Source organism: Equus przewalskii, chromosome 1, assembly GCF_037783145.1.
Source record: "Equus przewalskii isolate Varuska chromosome 1, EquPr2, whole genome shotgun sequence".
Classification (NCBI taxonomy): Eukaryota; Metazoa; Chordata; class Mammalia; order Perissodactyla; family Equidae; genus Equus; species Equus przewalskii.
This window is the reverse complement of record NC_091831.1, coordinates 143,700,733-143,714,208: the sequence shown is the minus strand read 5'-3', so window position 1 is coordinate 143,714,208 and position 13,476 is coordinate 143,700,733.

The window sequence follows — 13,476 nt, the reverse complement described above, 5'->3', positions numbered from 1 at the left end:
TGGAAGAAGGAAGAGGCTGTGGGAAGATAAAACCTAAGGCACAGAGACCAATTAAGAGGCTATTACATTCTTTTTTTTTTTTATGAGGAAGATTCGCCCTGAGCTAACATCTATTGCCACTCTTCCTCTTTTTGCTTAAGGAAGATTGTCTCTGAGCTAACATCTGTGTCAATCTTCCTCTATGTTGTATCTGGGATGACTTCACAGCTTGGCTTGACAGGTGGTGTGTAGGTCTGAGCCCAGGATCTGAACCCACAAACCCTGGGCCACTGAAGCGGAGCCCATGAACTTAACCACTATGCAACCAGGCCTGCCCAAGAAGCTATTACATTCTTGCTGGCAAAAGATGAGAAGGGGCAAAGTTATAGAGCTATTTGACAGTGAGATGTCAGCTTCACAACCAGCCAGAAGTGCAAAGGTACAAAGAATCCCCAGAGGCTGAAGACCTCTACACTCTTTCTCTACAACCTTCTTCATGTCATACCCCACTCTTTAGAACAATATTGCAATCACTGCTTTAAATGAATTCTCAAGATATCATCCTCCTCCATCCATTCATTATACTGTAAAAAATGAAACAATTAAATCCTTTATTATACAAGCATCTTGAACAGAGATCAAATGTAATGCATCCCACATACTGTCAGCTAATTAAAGTATTTGTACCACAGATTCCTCAGCCTTTCACACAACCTTGGAGGAGTACTGAGGTTTTACTACAGGAGAAAAACAAATCACTCTTCATTTTCCCCCTATTTAATTTATGCCACAGTACCAGTAGCTTCAGTACAGAGCTGTGGTTTTAAGCTTCATATGTACTCTGGCAGTTAAATGTGCACCTTCCAAAAACTGCCTTAAGGTAGGAAGAAGGAACACACTTTTCTTTTACGTGTTAAAGAAATCATTAAAGGGGGATGAACTAGTTTCTCCTCCTCGCGCTGCATCCTGATTTCTGTCTTTAAGCATCGTTCCCCTCACACTGCTATTCACTTTTCTCTCTGCTCTCAGCCCAGTGGGAAGTGAGATACTGGAGGAAGACATGCATTTTTTCCAAGTTTTACAGTGTGACAGAAGAAGTTTTAAGTGATAGGTAAATGAGGGAAATATAAGTCCTTAATATGCAGAACTAATTTGCCAGGTTCTTGGCATACTGAGGAACTATATTATAAGATTCTGTGGTCCATTTCTATCCGAATAATACCACATTCTCATCTGAAACTGGCACAGGGTCAGAACTCAGCTGGAGAGATTTCCATTGGACTGCTCATTCTGCTGCCAGTCACTGAACATTTGAGCCTCATGCAGGCAAATTTAGCATTCTTGACATTTAACAAACATTTATAGGGTACCTACTGTTTGCAGGATGCTACTAAGTAATTGGAGAGATACCAATTCTTTCAGTATTTTTTCCAGCCTTGTGCTGGACTCATGAGTCTCAAGGATTAAGGGTCCTCAGCCATTTCATAAATGCTTACCTAGCCGATTTCTTTTGTCAACATTATCACAAAACATGTTTCTGATTGCCCCTGCTCATCTTTCATTTCTGATTTGTCTTACAGAAGAAAATCCTTGAACCTAACTTAGGTTGGTTTCCCTGTTATTATTTTTTCTGAATTGTTTGTAAGATCTTTCTTGACCTTAATGTTATTATTTGTTATTATATATACTCTTTGGATTCCCATTAATCTCTTTAATATAAGATCTCTAAACCTCACCTAAAAATAAATTTTCGTTCGATTTACAATGGAAAAAATATCTCCAGAGTACACAAGTACAACATGTAAATTCGTTTTCTAAAAGTTTTTGGATAGTATATTTATGTTCATATACTATGGGTTATGGGCAACGCTTCTTCAACAGGTTCTATGGGTTTCACTAAAATCTCCAATAAAATTTGGTGTGAGGAAGAGTCTGCTTCAGTTTCCTTCCTAGAGCCTCAGCTTGTCCTGGTTACCACCAGAGTACACCCCGAGTAGATGGAAATCGATACTTGTTGATTGATTGATTACCTCCACTGGATCTATCCTTATGCAGGGTTCAGGCAGACGATCTCTCCGTTGTTACCTTTAAAATTTTCACGAGATATTGTAGCAGCAATACCCACCCAGTGGAATAGTAGAGCATGTTAGAGTACACCAGTAAAGGTTTTTCTTCTTTTCCCAAAGCACTCTAAGACTTAATTCTCCTCCCTCACATACACTTTATCACTCTATTCTTACCTTGGCTGTCCACATGTAAGTACCCTGGATCTGTCTCCAATTTCCTGCTGAGGACCTCGAATTAGCCAAACCCAAATAAGAGCTAGAGGTGGCACAGGAGGAGCATGATGGTGTAATCCAAATAGGCAGCCCTCTGGAAAGAGAGCATCTGAAGAGTGGAAAGTGGATATGGAGGGTCAAATGGAAGATATCTGACACTCTTCATCTGCTTATCTTTATTGAGTACACACACACACACACACATAATTACACCTTCAAAAACTCTAGCAAAAATTGAAGCCAAAGTCCAACAATTTCAAACTTGACATAACAAAATAATTTGGTTACCAATTAATTCAGCCATGTGCAAGGCACTTGATGGGCACTGCAAGCAGCACAGATATGTATAAGGTAATGTAGCTGTTTTCAAGACACATATAGTTAAGTCATGAAATTAGACAGTGTCTTTTTTCTTGAAAAGTAGTATCAAGAATAGGTAAAACTTGGACAGTAAGATCCAGGTTCGAATGAAAATTGGAACTCCTACAATTAGTAATTCATCTTTATTAGCACAAAGGATGTGACTATTTGAAAGTATATGAAGCAAATGACAAGATGAGCATTCTCATTTGGGCAAATTGTGGACCGTAACAAATGAGCGAAGTTCCTGAACCCTGATGGTGACCACTTGGAGGGCTCGTGGCTCCTGTGGGGTAAATCCTGCTCATCCTAAATCTCTTTATTTTCTCCCTCATTTATCCTCATCATAAATTGGAATATTAAAAAGATAGCTCTTGGGTTTTCAAGAACCCAAAAATCCCAAGATAGCTCTTGGGTTTTCCTCCAAAGTGAGTATTAATTCTTTCAGGATACCACAGGAAACAAAACCCAAGGGTAAAATCAATCTATGTACTTTGCTTGGAAGTCCCTCTTGAAGTGAAAAACCACCCCTGCTGTCCATTAGGTTTTAGCCTTTCTTTATGCTACTGAATACTAAGGAAAACAAAAAGCAACAACCTCTTCACAAAGCAAGCACATGTTAATCACATCACTACATAAAACATATGTCTATTTACACTATTGCAAAGAATGCCTTTACATTCAATTCACTGCTCCCCAAGCATCTCATTTAAGAGAGATGTTAATTAAATTACTATCCTCCTTAGCACCATTCTCCATCCAAGATCAATGAGTAACCTGCTGGTCCCAGTTTTACATCTTTAAATGTAAGTCACATACCACCCAGGTGGCTTGCCCAGGACTAATCCCAAGGTGATGGAGAAAGCACTAGAATTCTTACATGAGAGGGCCTCATGGACAATTATCTTATTGGAAGAGGGGGAAATGTAGGGTAGGACAGTGCTAGGGATAGCACTTTGTACTGTTTTTAGCTAGTTATTCAAATAAAATTGAAAATAGATTAATTGTCCATATCAAAGAATGATGGTAGGAGTCTAAAGGAGATGAAAGTGGGATGGGAAAATGCCTCCCCAGGCCCAGTTCTGTTGTGACCATTACCAGACTGTAGGGCTATATTTAGTTGGGGGAATAAAAAGATGAGCTGTTTTTATTGTGCCTTTGTTGAATGTTTTCCCCTCAGAAGAAAAAAATGAGATGTAAGAGGGACCAGGGACATTGGACATTAAGTAGCCCAGGACGGTAATCACTGAGAAGGCAAACAAAGAGTTTAAGTCCTAAAATTGTCCCTAATTTACTTCTTGGAGAGAGTTTCCAGACTGTAACTCATGAAAACATAAAGATATAGGCAGAGCCCAAAAGTCTTCCTGAGTGGGAAGATGGAGCTGGAAGTCCCAGGAGGTCAAAGAGGCTACACTTAAAGAGGCAGAGGAAGAAAGAAGAGACAGCTACATGGAGAGAGCTCCATAAATCTGCAGAGGGTACCCTTTGAGTCATTAACTAATCACTGATCAGCATGTGCATGTAAGGAAACTACCTGAGGCCAAGGGAAAAAATGATGTGAGGAAAGATAAGGGAAAAAATCCTTGGAGTTTTTACAAGATCAGGAATATTTCATCCTTTCATCAGCCAGAGGGAAAACAATCTCATAATTCTTGAGGCATTGGGTAAACTCTGGTTATGCCAAAACACAACTTAAAAGCAAGCTTTGAAAGGAAAAGAGATATTTCCAAGTAACTTAACAGCATCCCCCAATGAAGTTTAAGAACATTTATAGGAATAAAAAAATATACAGCATTCAACAGAGTAAAATTCATAATGTCTGGCATCCAATAAAAAGTCACCAAGTATGCAAAGAAACAGGAAGCTAAAATTAACAATGAAGAAAAAAGGCAATCAATCAATAAAACGAACCCAAAAATGACACAGATGATAGAATTCGTAGACAAAGCATTAAATCACTCAAGAGGACAGAGAAAAATTGAGCATTTTAGGTAGAGACAAAAGTTATTTAAAGGATCTGAATATAATTTCTAGAGATAAACAACATAATATGTGAGAATATCTGAGATTATAATATATGAGCTCATACACTGCAGAAAAAAAGATTAGTGATCTTGGAAACAGCAATAGAAGCTATCTAAAATGAAAGAGAAAGAGACCGAAAAGAAAAAGAACAGCAAGCCTTTGGGTGGTGGGATAACTTCAAGCAGCTTGTTATGAGTATAATTAGAATCCCAAAGAGAGGGAAAAAGAGGAAAAACTTAGAAGACATATGGCCTAAAATTTGATGAAAACTACAAATCCACAGATCTAAGATCAACAAACCCCAGGTACAAGACACTTGAAACTACATGAAGGCACACTGTAATAAAATTGTTTAAAATCGGTGATAAAGAGAAAATCTTAAAAGCAGCCTGCTAAAAAATGCACAGGATAAGAATGAAAGCAGGCTTCTTGTCAGAAACAAAGCAAACCAGCGGACAAAGGAGCAGTGTCCTAAAGTATCAGGAAAAGGAAATGATCGTCTAGAGTTCTATACCTAGCAAAAGTTTATTTCAAACAGGAAGGGGAAACAAAGGCTTTTTTTTTTTTTTTAATGTACATTAAAAAAAGAAGAAAAGGTATCACCAGTCAATATGTACTATAAGAAACAGTATATCAAGTCCTTCAAGCAGAAGAAAAACGTTACTGGGTGGAAATATGGATCTATAGAAACAAATGGAGAGCACTGGAAATGCAAAATATACGATTGAATAAAAAAACACCTTCACTTTTCTTATTTGTAAAACCTCCTTATTAGATAATTGACAGTTTAAAACAAATCAACAGCATTGTATTGTGGTATTTATAATATATGAAGAAATAAAATTTCAACAATAGCCCAAATTCCAGGAAGTGGAAAATGGAATTAGGTTGCTAAATGGAAGTGGTATCATATTATCTGAAAGTCAACTATAAGATAAATTTATATATTATAAACTTTAAAGCAACTACTGAAACAAACAAACAAACAAAAAACACATTCAGAGTTATAACTACTAAACTAACAAAGGCAGAAAGACCAAAAGAAGGCAGAAAAAGAGGGAAAAGGAAACAAAGAACACGTGGAAAGAGTAGAAAACAAATAGCAAGTTGATAGATTTAAACACAATCGTTAAAATAATCACATTAAATAAATGGTCTAAATACCCTAAGTGAAAGGTAGGGATTATCAGATTGGACAAAAAAACCAAGACCCAATTAATGTTGCCAATGAGAAACGCATTTTGCACATAAAGGGAGAAATAGGCTAAAAGCAAAAAGACAGATAAAGATATACCGTACCAACTCTAATCAAAAGAAAGTGTAAGTGGCTATACTAATACCAGAAAAAGTAGATTTCATAGAAAATATCACCAGGGGTAAAGAGAGCTTTTTTATAATGACAAAGGGATCAGTTTATCAAGAAGACATAGCAGTCCTAAATGCATATGCACCTAATAAAAGAGTTTAAAAACACATGAAACAAAATCTGGTAAAATAACAAGGAAAAATAGGCCAGTTCCCAATTACTGTAAAATATTACAACATTCTTCTCTTGACAATTTACAGAACAAGTAGACAGAAAATCATTAAGGATGTACCAGACTTGAACAACACTATCAACCAACAACATCTAATTAAAATTTATAAAAGATTCCACCTAAAACAACTGAATAAATATGCTTCACATTCTTTTCCAGCATACTTGGAAAATTTATCAGGATAAATTTTATTCTGGGTCATAAAACAAATATCAATAAATTTAAAAGAATTCAGATTATACAAACTCTTTTCTCTGACTACATAGGAATTAAATGAAAAATTAATAACAAAGATATCTGGATAATCCACAACCATTTAGCAATGAAATAAAACATTTATAAATACCTCCTAGTTCAAATAAGAAATGAAAAGGTCAATTAGAAAGTATTGTTAACTGAAAGAAAATGACAATATAACATATTAAAATGTGTACAACACATCTAAAGCAGTACAGAAATTTATGGCACTAAATACTTATACAGCAAGAGAGAAACGTCTTAAGTCAATGACTTCTGCTTCCACTGTAAGAAAATAGAAAAGAAGAAAAAAATTAAACCAATGTAAGCAGAAGAAAAGAAATAATAAAGATGAGAGTAGAATTCAAAGAAATGCAAAAGTAGATAAAAATCAATGAAACCAAAAATCTAGTTCTTTGAGAAATTTAATAAAATGATCCGTCTCTAGCCAGACTTATCAGGGAACAAATACATATATACATACATACGGGAGAGAAAGAGACAGAGAGAGAGAAATAAAAAAATCACCAATATCAAGAATGAGAGGGTAACACCTGGAAATATTCCACAGATATTAAAGAGATAATAAGGGAATATTATGAACAACATCATGCCAATAAATTCAACAACTTGTTGAAATCAACATCGTTGAAAGGTACAAGATGCAAAAGTTTATTCATGAAGGAATAGATTATTTGAAAGCCTTACATGTATCAAAGTAATTTAATTTATAGTTCAACAGTTCCCACAAAGAAAACTCAGACTCAGATAGCTTTCCTGTGAATTCTACCAAATATTTCAGGAAGAAATAGTACCAATTTTAGTCTTCCAGAAAATTAAGGAGGATGGCATACTTTCTAACTAATTCTGTGAAGCCAACATTACCACAATACCAAAACAACAGGAAGACATTACACGAAAAGGGAACTGTAAGCCAATATCCCTAATGAACATAAATGCAAAAATCATTCACAAAATGTTAGCAAATCTAATCATACAAAATGTGAAAATGATGATACATCATTATCAAATGAGCTTTTCTTTTTGAGGAGGATTAGCCCTGAGCTAACTACTGCCAATCCTCCTCATTTTGCTGAGGAAGACTGGCCCTGAGCAAACATCCACGCCCATCTTCCTCTACTTTATATGTGGGACGCCTACCACAGCATGGTGTGCCAAGTGGTGCCATGTCCACACCTGGGATCCAAACCAGCAACCCTGTGCTGCCGAGAAGCAGAACATGTGAACTTAACTGCTGTGCCACCGGGCTGGCCCATCAAAGGAGCTTTATTCATGAAATTCCGGGGTTATTTTAACATTTAAAAAGTAAATGAAAGAGACCTTTGTTTTCAGCTCTGACAAGTAAAGAGCTTGGAAATCATCATTCCTGTCTTCTCAACAAGAAAAAGCCAAACAAACTGAAAATCAATGTCTTTTCTTGGATCCATTAGAGAATCGAGGTCTCAGGACAAACTGCCACTCTGAAATCTGGAGAGACAGGTGAATAAGAGAACCACAGCTGAGACCAGCCTAAATGGAACAGAAGCTGCTGGAACCAAAAACTTGTAGGAACACTTAAATGGTAACTTTTATAAATTGCTGGAGGCTAAGTGTGGTCTAGCATGAGAGTGAGCAGTCTTGTTGGGGGCACATATTGTGGATTTTACCTGGAGACACTCAGGTACTCATGGTGATGAGCCATGAAAAAACACTCATGTTTCTGGCAGGGGAGGGAAAAAGTAAAACCTGAAATATGACCAGAACATTCTCCATTACAAAGGCCTGCTCAGCAAGGGAAAATATTACCAGACCCTTATCTGAAGTCAGGGAATAGAAATTATTTAACTCCAGCCTCCTGTAAGGCTTTGTATCTCATTTAAGGCATAAAACAAAAGCATGAAAACCCTGGTGAAGGTCACACACAGCCCACTTAAAGACCAAGACTTAATCATAGGATTATAGTCTACTTCCCTTTTTCCCACACCTTACCATCACAATAACAGGCCTCTAGTATAGTAACAGTGCATTGTATTGAAAGAACTCCAAGGCTCAGACTCTATTTAAGAAAGTGTTTTTAGAGAAACCCAAAGACAGAGGGGCAGCAAATAATAAGAACACCAGAGGAAATAGAAGACTCTGCATCTACAGCTACAGCAAATATTAGACAAAGCCTCTCTTCTAGCCAGATTAACAAAAGACCTGACACTAAATTCCTATTTACTTTATGTCCTATAACATGATACACAGCAAATGGATTTCAACAAAAATTACAAGGCATGCTAAAAGGCAAGCAAAAACAGTCTGGAGAGACAAATCAAGTATTACAGCCAGACTCAGACATGGCACAGAATTTGGAATTATCAGACAGAGAATTTAAAATAACTAATTAATATATTAATAACTCTAGTGGATAAAGTAGACAAAAACACGTGGGTAACATAAGCAGAGAGAGGAAAATAGTAAGAAAGAATGAAAAGGAAGTGCTAGGAAAAAAAAAACCACTGTACGAGAAATAGAGAATGCTTTTGATAGGACCATCAGTAGACTGGACATGGTCAAAGAAAGAAACAAGGAGCTCAAAGATTTGTCAGTAGAAATTTTAGCTTAGAAAATACCAAACAAGATAAAACCCCAAAATTCTACACCTTGGCATATCATATGCAAACTGCAGAAAACTAAAGAAAAAGAGAAAATCTTGTAAGCAGCTGGTGGTGTGCCTTAAGTATAGAAGGACAAGAATAAGAATCATATCAGACTTCTTGGGAAAAATCATGCATGCATGCATGCAAAAAAAAAAAAAAAAAAAGAATTGAATAAAATATTTAAAGTGCTGAAGAAAAACACACCAACCTAGAATTTTATAGCCAGCAAAATTATCTCTCAAAATTGAAGGAGAAATGATGACTCTATCAGACAGACAAAAACTGAGGGAATTCATTGCTACCAGACCTGTCCTGCAAAAAATATTAAAAGTTAGGTTTTCAGGGAGAAGGAAAATGATATAGGTCAGAAACTTAGATCTGCCTAAAGAAAGGAAGAACATTTAAGAAAGAATAAATAAAAGTTAAATATTTTATTTTTCTTATTCTTCATTGATCTAATAGATAACTTTTCACAGTAATAATACTAACAATGTACTGGGCAATTATAGGATACAAATAATTGGCATGAATGACAGCCATGTTATAAATATAAAAGATTCAATGGATTTGGGAGTTGATTTAGGAAAATGATATGACCGTGAGGGGCAGTAGCACACACAAGCTTTAATGGGTCACACCTTGACAGGTTTGAATATGAAGAAAGTCTCTTATGGCAGGAGTCTGTCCAGACTACAGCATGGGGATCACTACTTAAGAGGGGAGGAGGGCAAAGGGACTCCTATGGGAAAGGAGAATTGGAGAGGGAGCTTAACTGCTTGGGTGATGTCACTAAGCAGCAAGGCAGGGGGTCTCTAGGTCAGAGAACTCTGAAATGTCTAGCAGCTTGGGGTTTCATAACCACAAGGCTCTATCTTATCAATAACCAGCAGATGTGGGTGAAGTGTCATGGGATATACAAAGCAGTCAGTCTCTAAATGGGTAAAAATCTGTTTGTTTGGGCTATTATTAAAATAACTGGATACGTAAAAATTTGAGTTTGGTGCTTGCAGGCTGTTAAGCTAATGGATCTCAACAGGCAGTGAAAAAATAAACAATCTAGAGGCCAATTCACAGAGGCCATCTTTGACTCATTTACATACAGTAAGGAATGGAAGGGAGGAATTGGGAATATCCTGTTATAAGGTATCTGTACTACCTGTGAAGTCATATAGTGTTATTTGAAAGTGAACTTAAATGATTTGTAAATGTATATAGCAAACTCCAGAGCAACCACTAATTTGAAAAATATACACAATTGATAGGCTAAGAGAGGAGAGAAAATGGATTCAGATAATATGCTCAATTGAAGTCAGAAAAGGCAGAAAATGAGGGGAAGAAAAAAAAGAAATAAAGAGCAAGTGCAACAAATAGAAAACAGTGATACATATGGTAAATATTAAACAAACTATAAATCACTGTAAATGTGAGTGGTCTGAATACACCAATTAAACGACAGAAATTGTCAGAGTGGATTAAAAAACAAAACAATATCCAACTACATGTCGTCTATAAAGAAACCTGCTTTAAATCTAAAGACATATAAATTAAAAATAAGGGAATGGAGAAACATATGTTATGCTAACACTAATCAAAAGAAAGCTGGATTAGCTATATTAATTTCATACAAAGCAGACTTCAGAACAAGGAAAATTATCAGAGATAAAGAACAGCATTATGTAATTATAAAGGAGTCATTTCTCTTAGGAAACAATAATCCTTAGTATTTTGGCACCAACCAATAGCGTGTCAAAATATGTGAGGCAGGGGGCTGGCCCCGTGGCCGAGTGGTTAAGTTCGCGCGCTCCGCTGCAGGTGTCCCAGGGTTTCGTGAGTTCCAATTCTGGGCGTGACATGGCACCGCTCATCGAGCCACGCTGAGGCGGTGTCCCACATACCACAACTGGAAGGACCCACAACTAGGAATATACAACTATGTACTGGAGGGCTTTGGGGAGAAAAAGGAAAAAAATAGAACCTTTAAAAAAAAATATGTGAGGCAAAAACTGACAGATCCATAACGAAAAATAGACAAATCCACTACTATACTAGAGACTTCTACATCCCTCTTTAAATAATTGATAGATCATGTCTAACTTCCACTTCAGGAAACTAGAGAAAGAAGATAAATATAGGTCTAAAGCAAGCAGAAGAAAATCTAATAGAAATTAGAGTAGAAACCAGGGAAATTAAAAACAGAAAATATTGGAGTAAATCAACAAAACCAAACACTGGTTCTTTGAAAAGATAAATAAAATTGATTAATTTCCAGCCAAGTTAACCAAGGAAAAAAGAGAGAGCACGCAAAACTACCAATATTAGAAATCAAACAGTGGTCATTACCACTGAGTCCTTAGATATCAAAAGGACAATAAAGGAATATGATGAAAAACTTTATGCCTACAAATTTGATAATGTAAATGAAATGTAAAAGACAAACTACCAAAAGTTACATAAAGATAAATAGATAATCTGAATAGGTCTATATCTATTAAAGAAAGTGAATCAATAATTAATCATCTGTCAAAAAAGAAAACACCAGGCCAGGGTGTTTTCACTGGTAATTCTACCAAAGATTTAAAGAAGAAATGATACCAATTCTCTTCAATTTCCTTAACAAAATAGAAGCAGAGAAATACTTCCTAACTCATTTTATGACCCAGCATTACCCTAAAACTAAAACCAGAGAAAGACATTAGAAGAAAGGAAAACTACAGCCCAATTTCTCTCATGATCTTAGATGAAGAAATCCTAAAGAGAATATTAGCAAACCAAATTCAACAATGTATTGAGAATTATGTACCAAGACCAAGTGTGATTTTTTGCAGGCAGGCACGGCTGGTTCAACACTTGAAAATCAATTAATCTAATCCTTCAGGTAAACAGGGATCAATCATGATAATATTAATCAAAATCCTAGCAAAATATTTTATGGATATTGAGAAACTTATTCTAAAGTTTTTTGGAAGGCAAAAGACTCAAAACGGTCATCACAGTAGTGAAGAAGAAGAACAAAGTTGGAGGACTGACACTTGAGGTCTTACTATAAGGCTACAGTTATTAAGACAGAGTGGTATTGGCCAAGAAAAAAAAAATAGACTTATAGATCAATGGAATAAGATAGAGAGCCCAGTAGAGCCTCACAAATATAGTTAATTGATATTTGACAAAGGAGCAAAGGCAGTTCACTGGAGAAAGAATAGTCTCTTCAACAAATACTAAATGTTCACTTATAAGACAAGTAAGTCCTGGGATGAAAAAAAAATGCTGCTGAACAATTGGGCATTTATCCACACACAAAAAAAGAAGAAGAAAGCTAACTAGAGATGTAGACCTTTCAGCAAATAACTCGAACTGATTATAGATCTAAATACAAAATGTGATACTATAAAACATCTAGAAGAAATCATAGGAGAAAATCTATGTGACCTCGCATATGGCAATGAGTTTTTAGATACCACACCAAAAGCACAATCCATGAAAGAAAAAATTGATAAATTGGACCTTATCAAAATTAAAAACTTTTTCTCTGCACAAGTCACTGCTAAGAGAATCAACAGACAAGACACAAACTGGAAGAAAATATTTGTAAACCATATTTATGATGCAGTATTTGTACCCAAAGTATACAAAGAATTCTTAAAACTCAACAATACAAAAAAACAAATTTACAAATGGACAAAAGATCTAGACACCTCACCAAAAAATATACAGATGGCAAATAAGCATATGAAAAGATGTTCAACATCATTTGTCATTAGGGAATTGTAAATTAAAACAACAATGAAATACCACTAAACCTCTATTAGCATGGCTAAAATCTTAAAAAATTTAAAAAAAAACAGACAATACCAAATTCTGGTAAGGATGTGGAGCAACAGAAACTCTCGTTCATAGATAGTGTGAATGCAAGATGTTATAGCCACTTTGGAAGACAGTTTGACAGATTCTTAGAAAACTAAACATATTCTCACTATACGACCCAGCAATTGTGCTCGTGGGTATTTATCCAGTTGGTTTGAATCATACAAAACCTAGACACAGATGTCTGTAGGAGCTTTATTCATATTTGCAACAACTGTAAGCAACCAAGACATCCTTGAATGGGTGAATGAATAAACAATCTAGTATGACCATAAATGGAATGTTATTTAGGGCTAAAAATGAGCTATAAGTCATGAAGACATGGAAGAACCTTAAATGTATGTTGCTAAGTGAAAGAAACCACTGTGGAAGGTTAAATATTGTATGAGTCAAATTATAGGACATTCCCGAAAAGCCAAAACTATTTAGACAGTAAAGTGATCAGGGAGTGGTAGAGGTTGGGGCGGGAGGAGATGGATGACTAGGTGAGGCACAGGGGATTTTCAGGGCAGTAAAATTATGTCTGTATGATATTGTAATGGTGGTTACAAGACA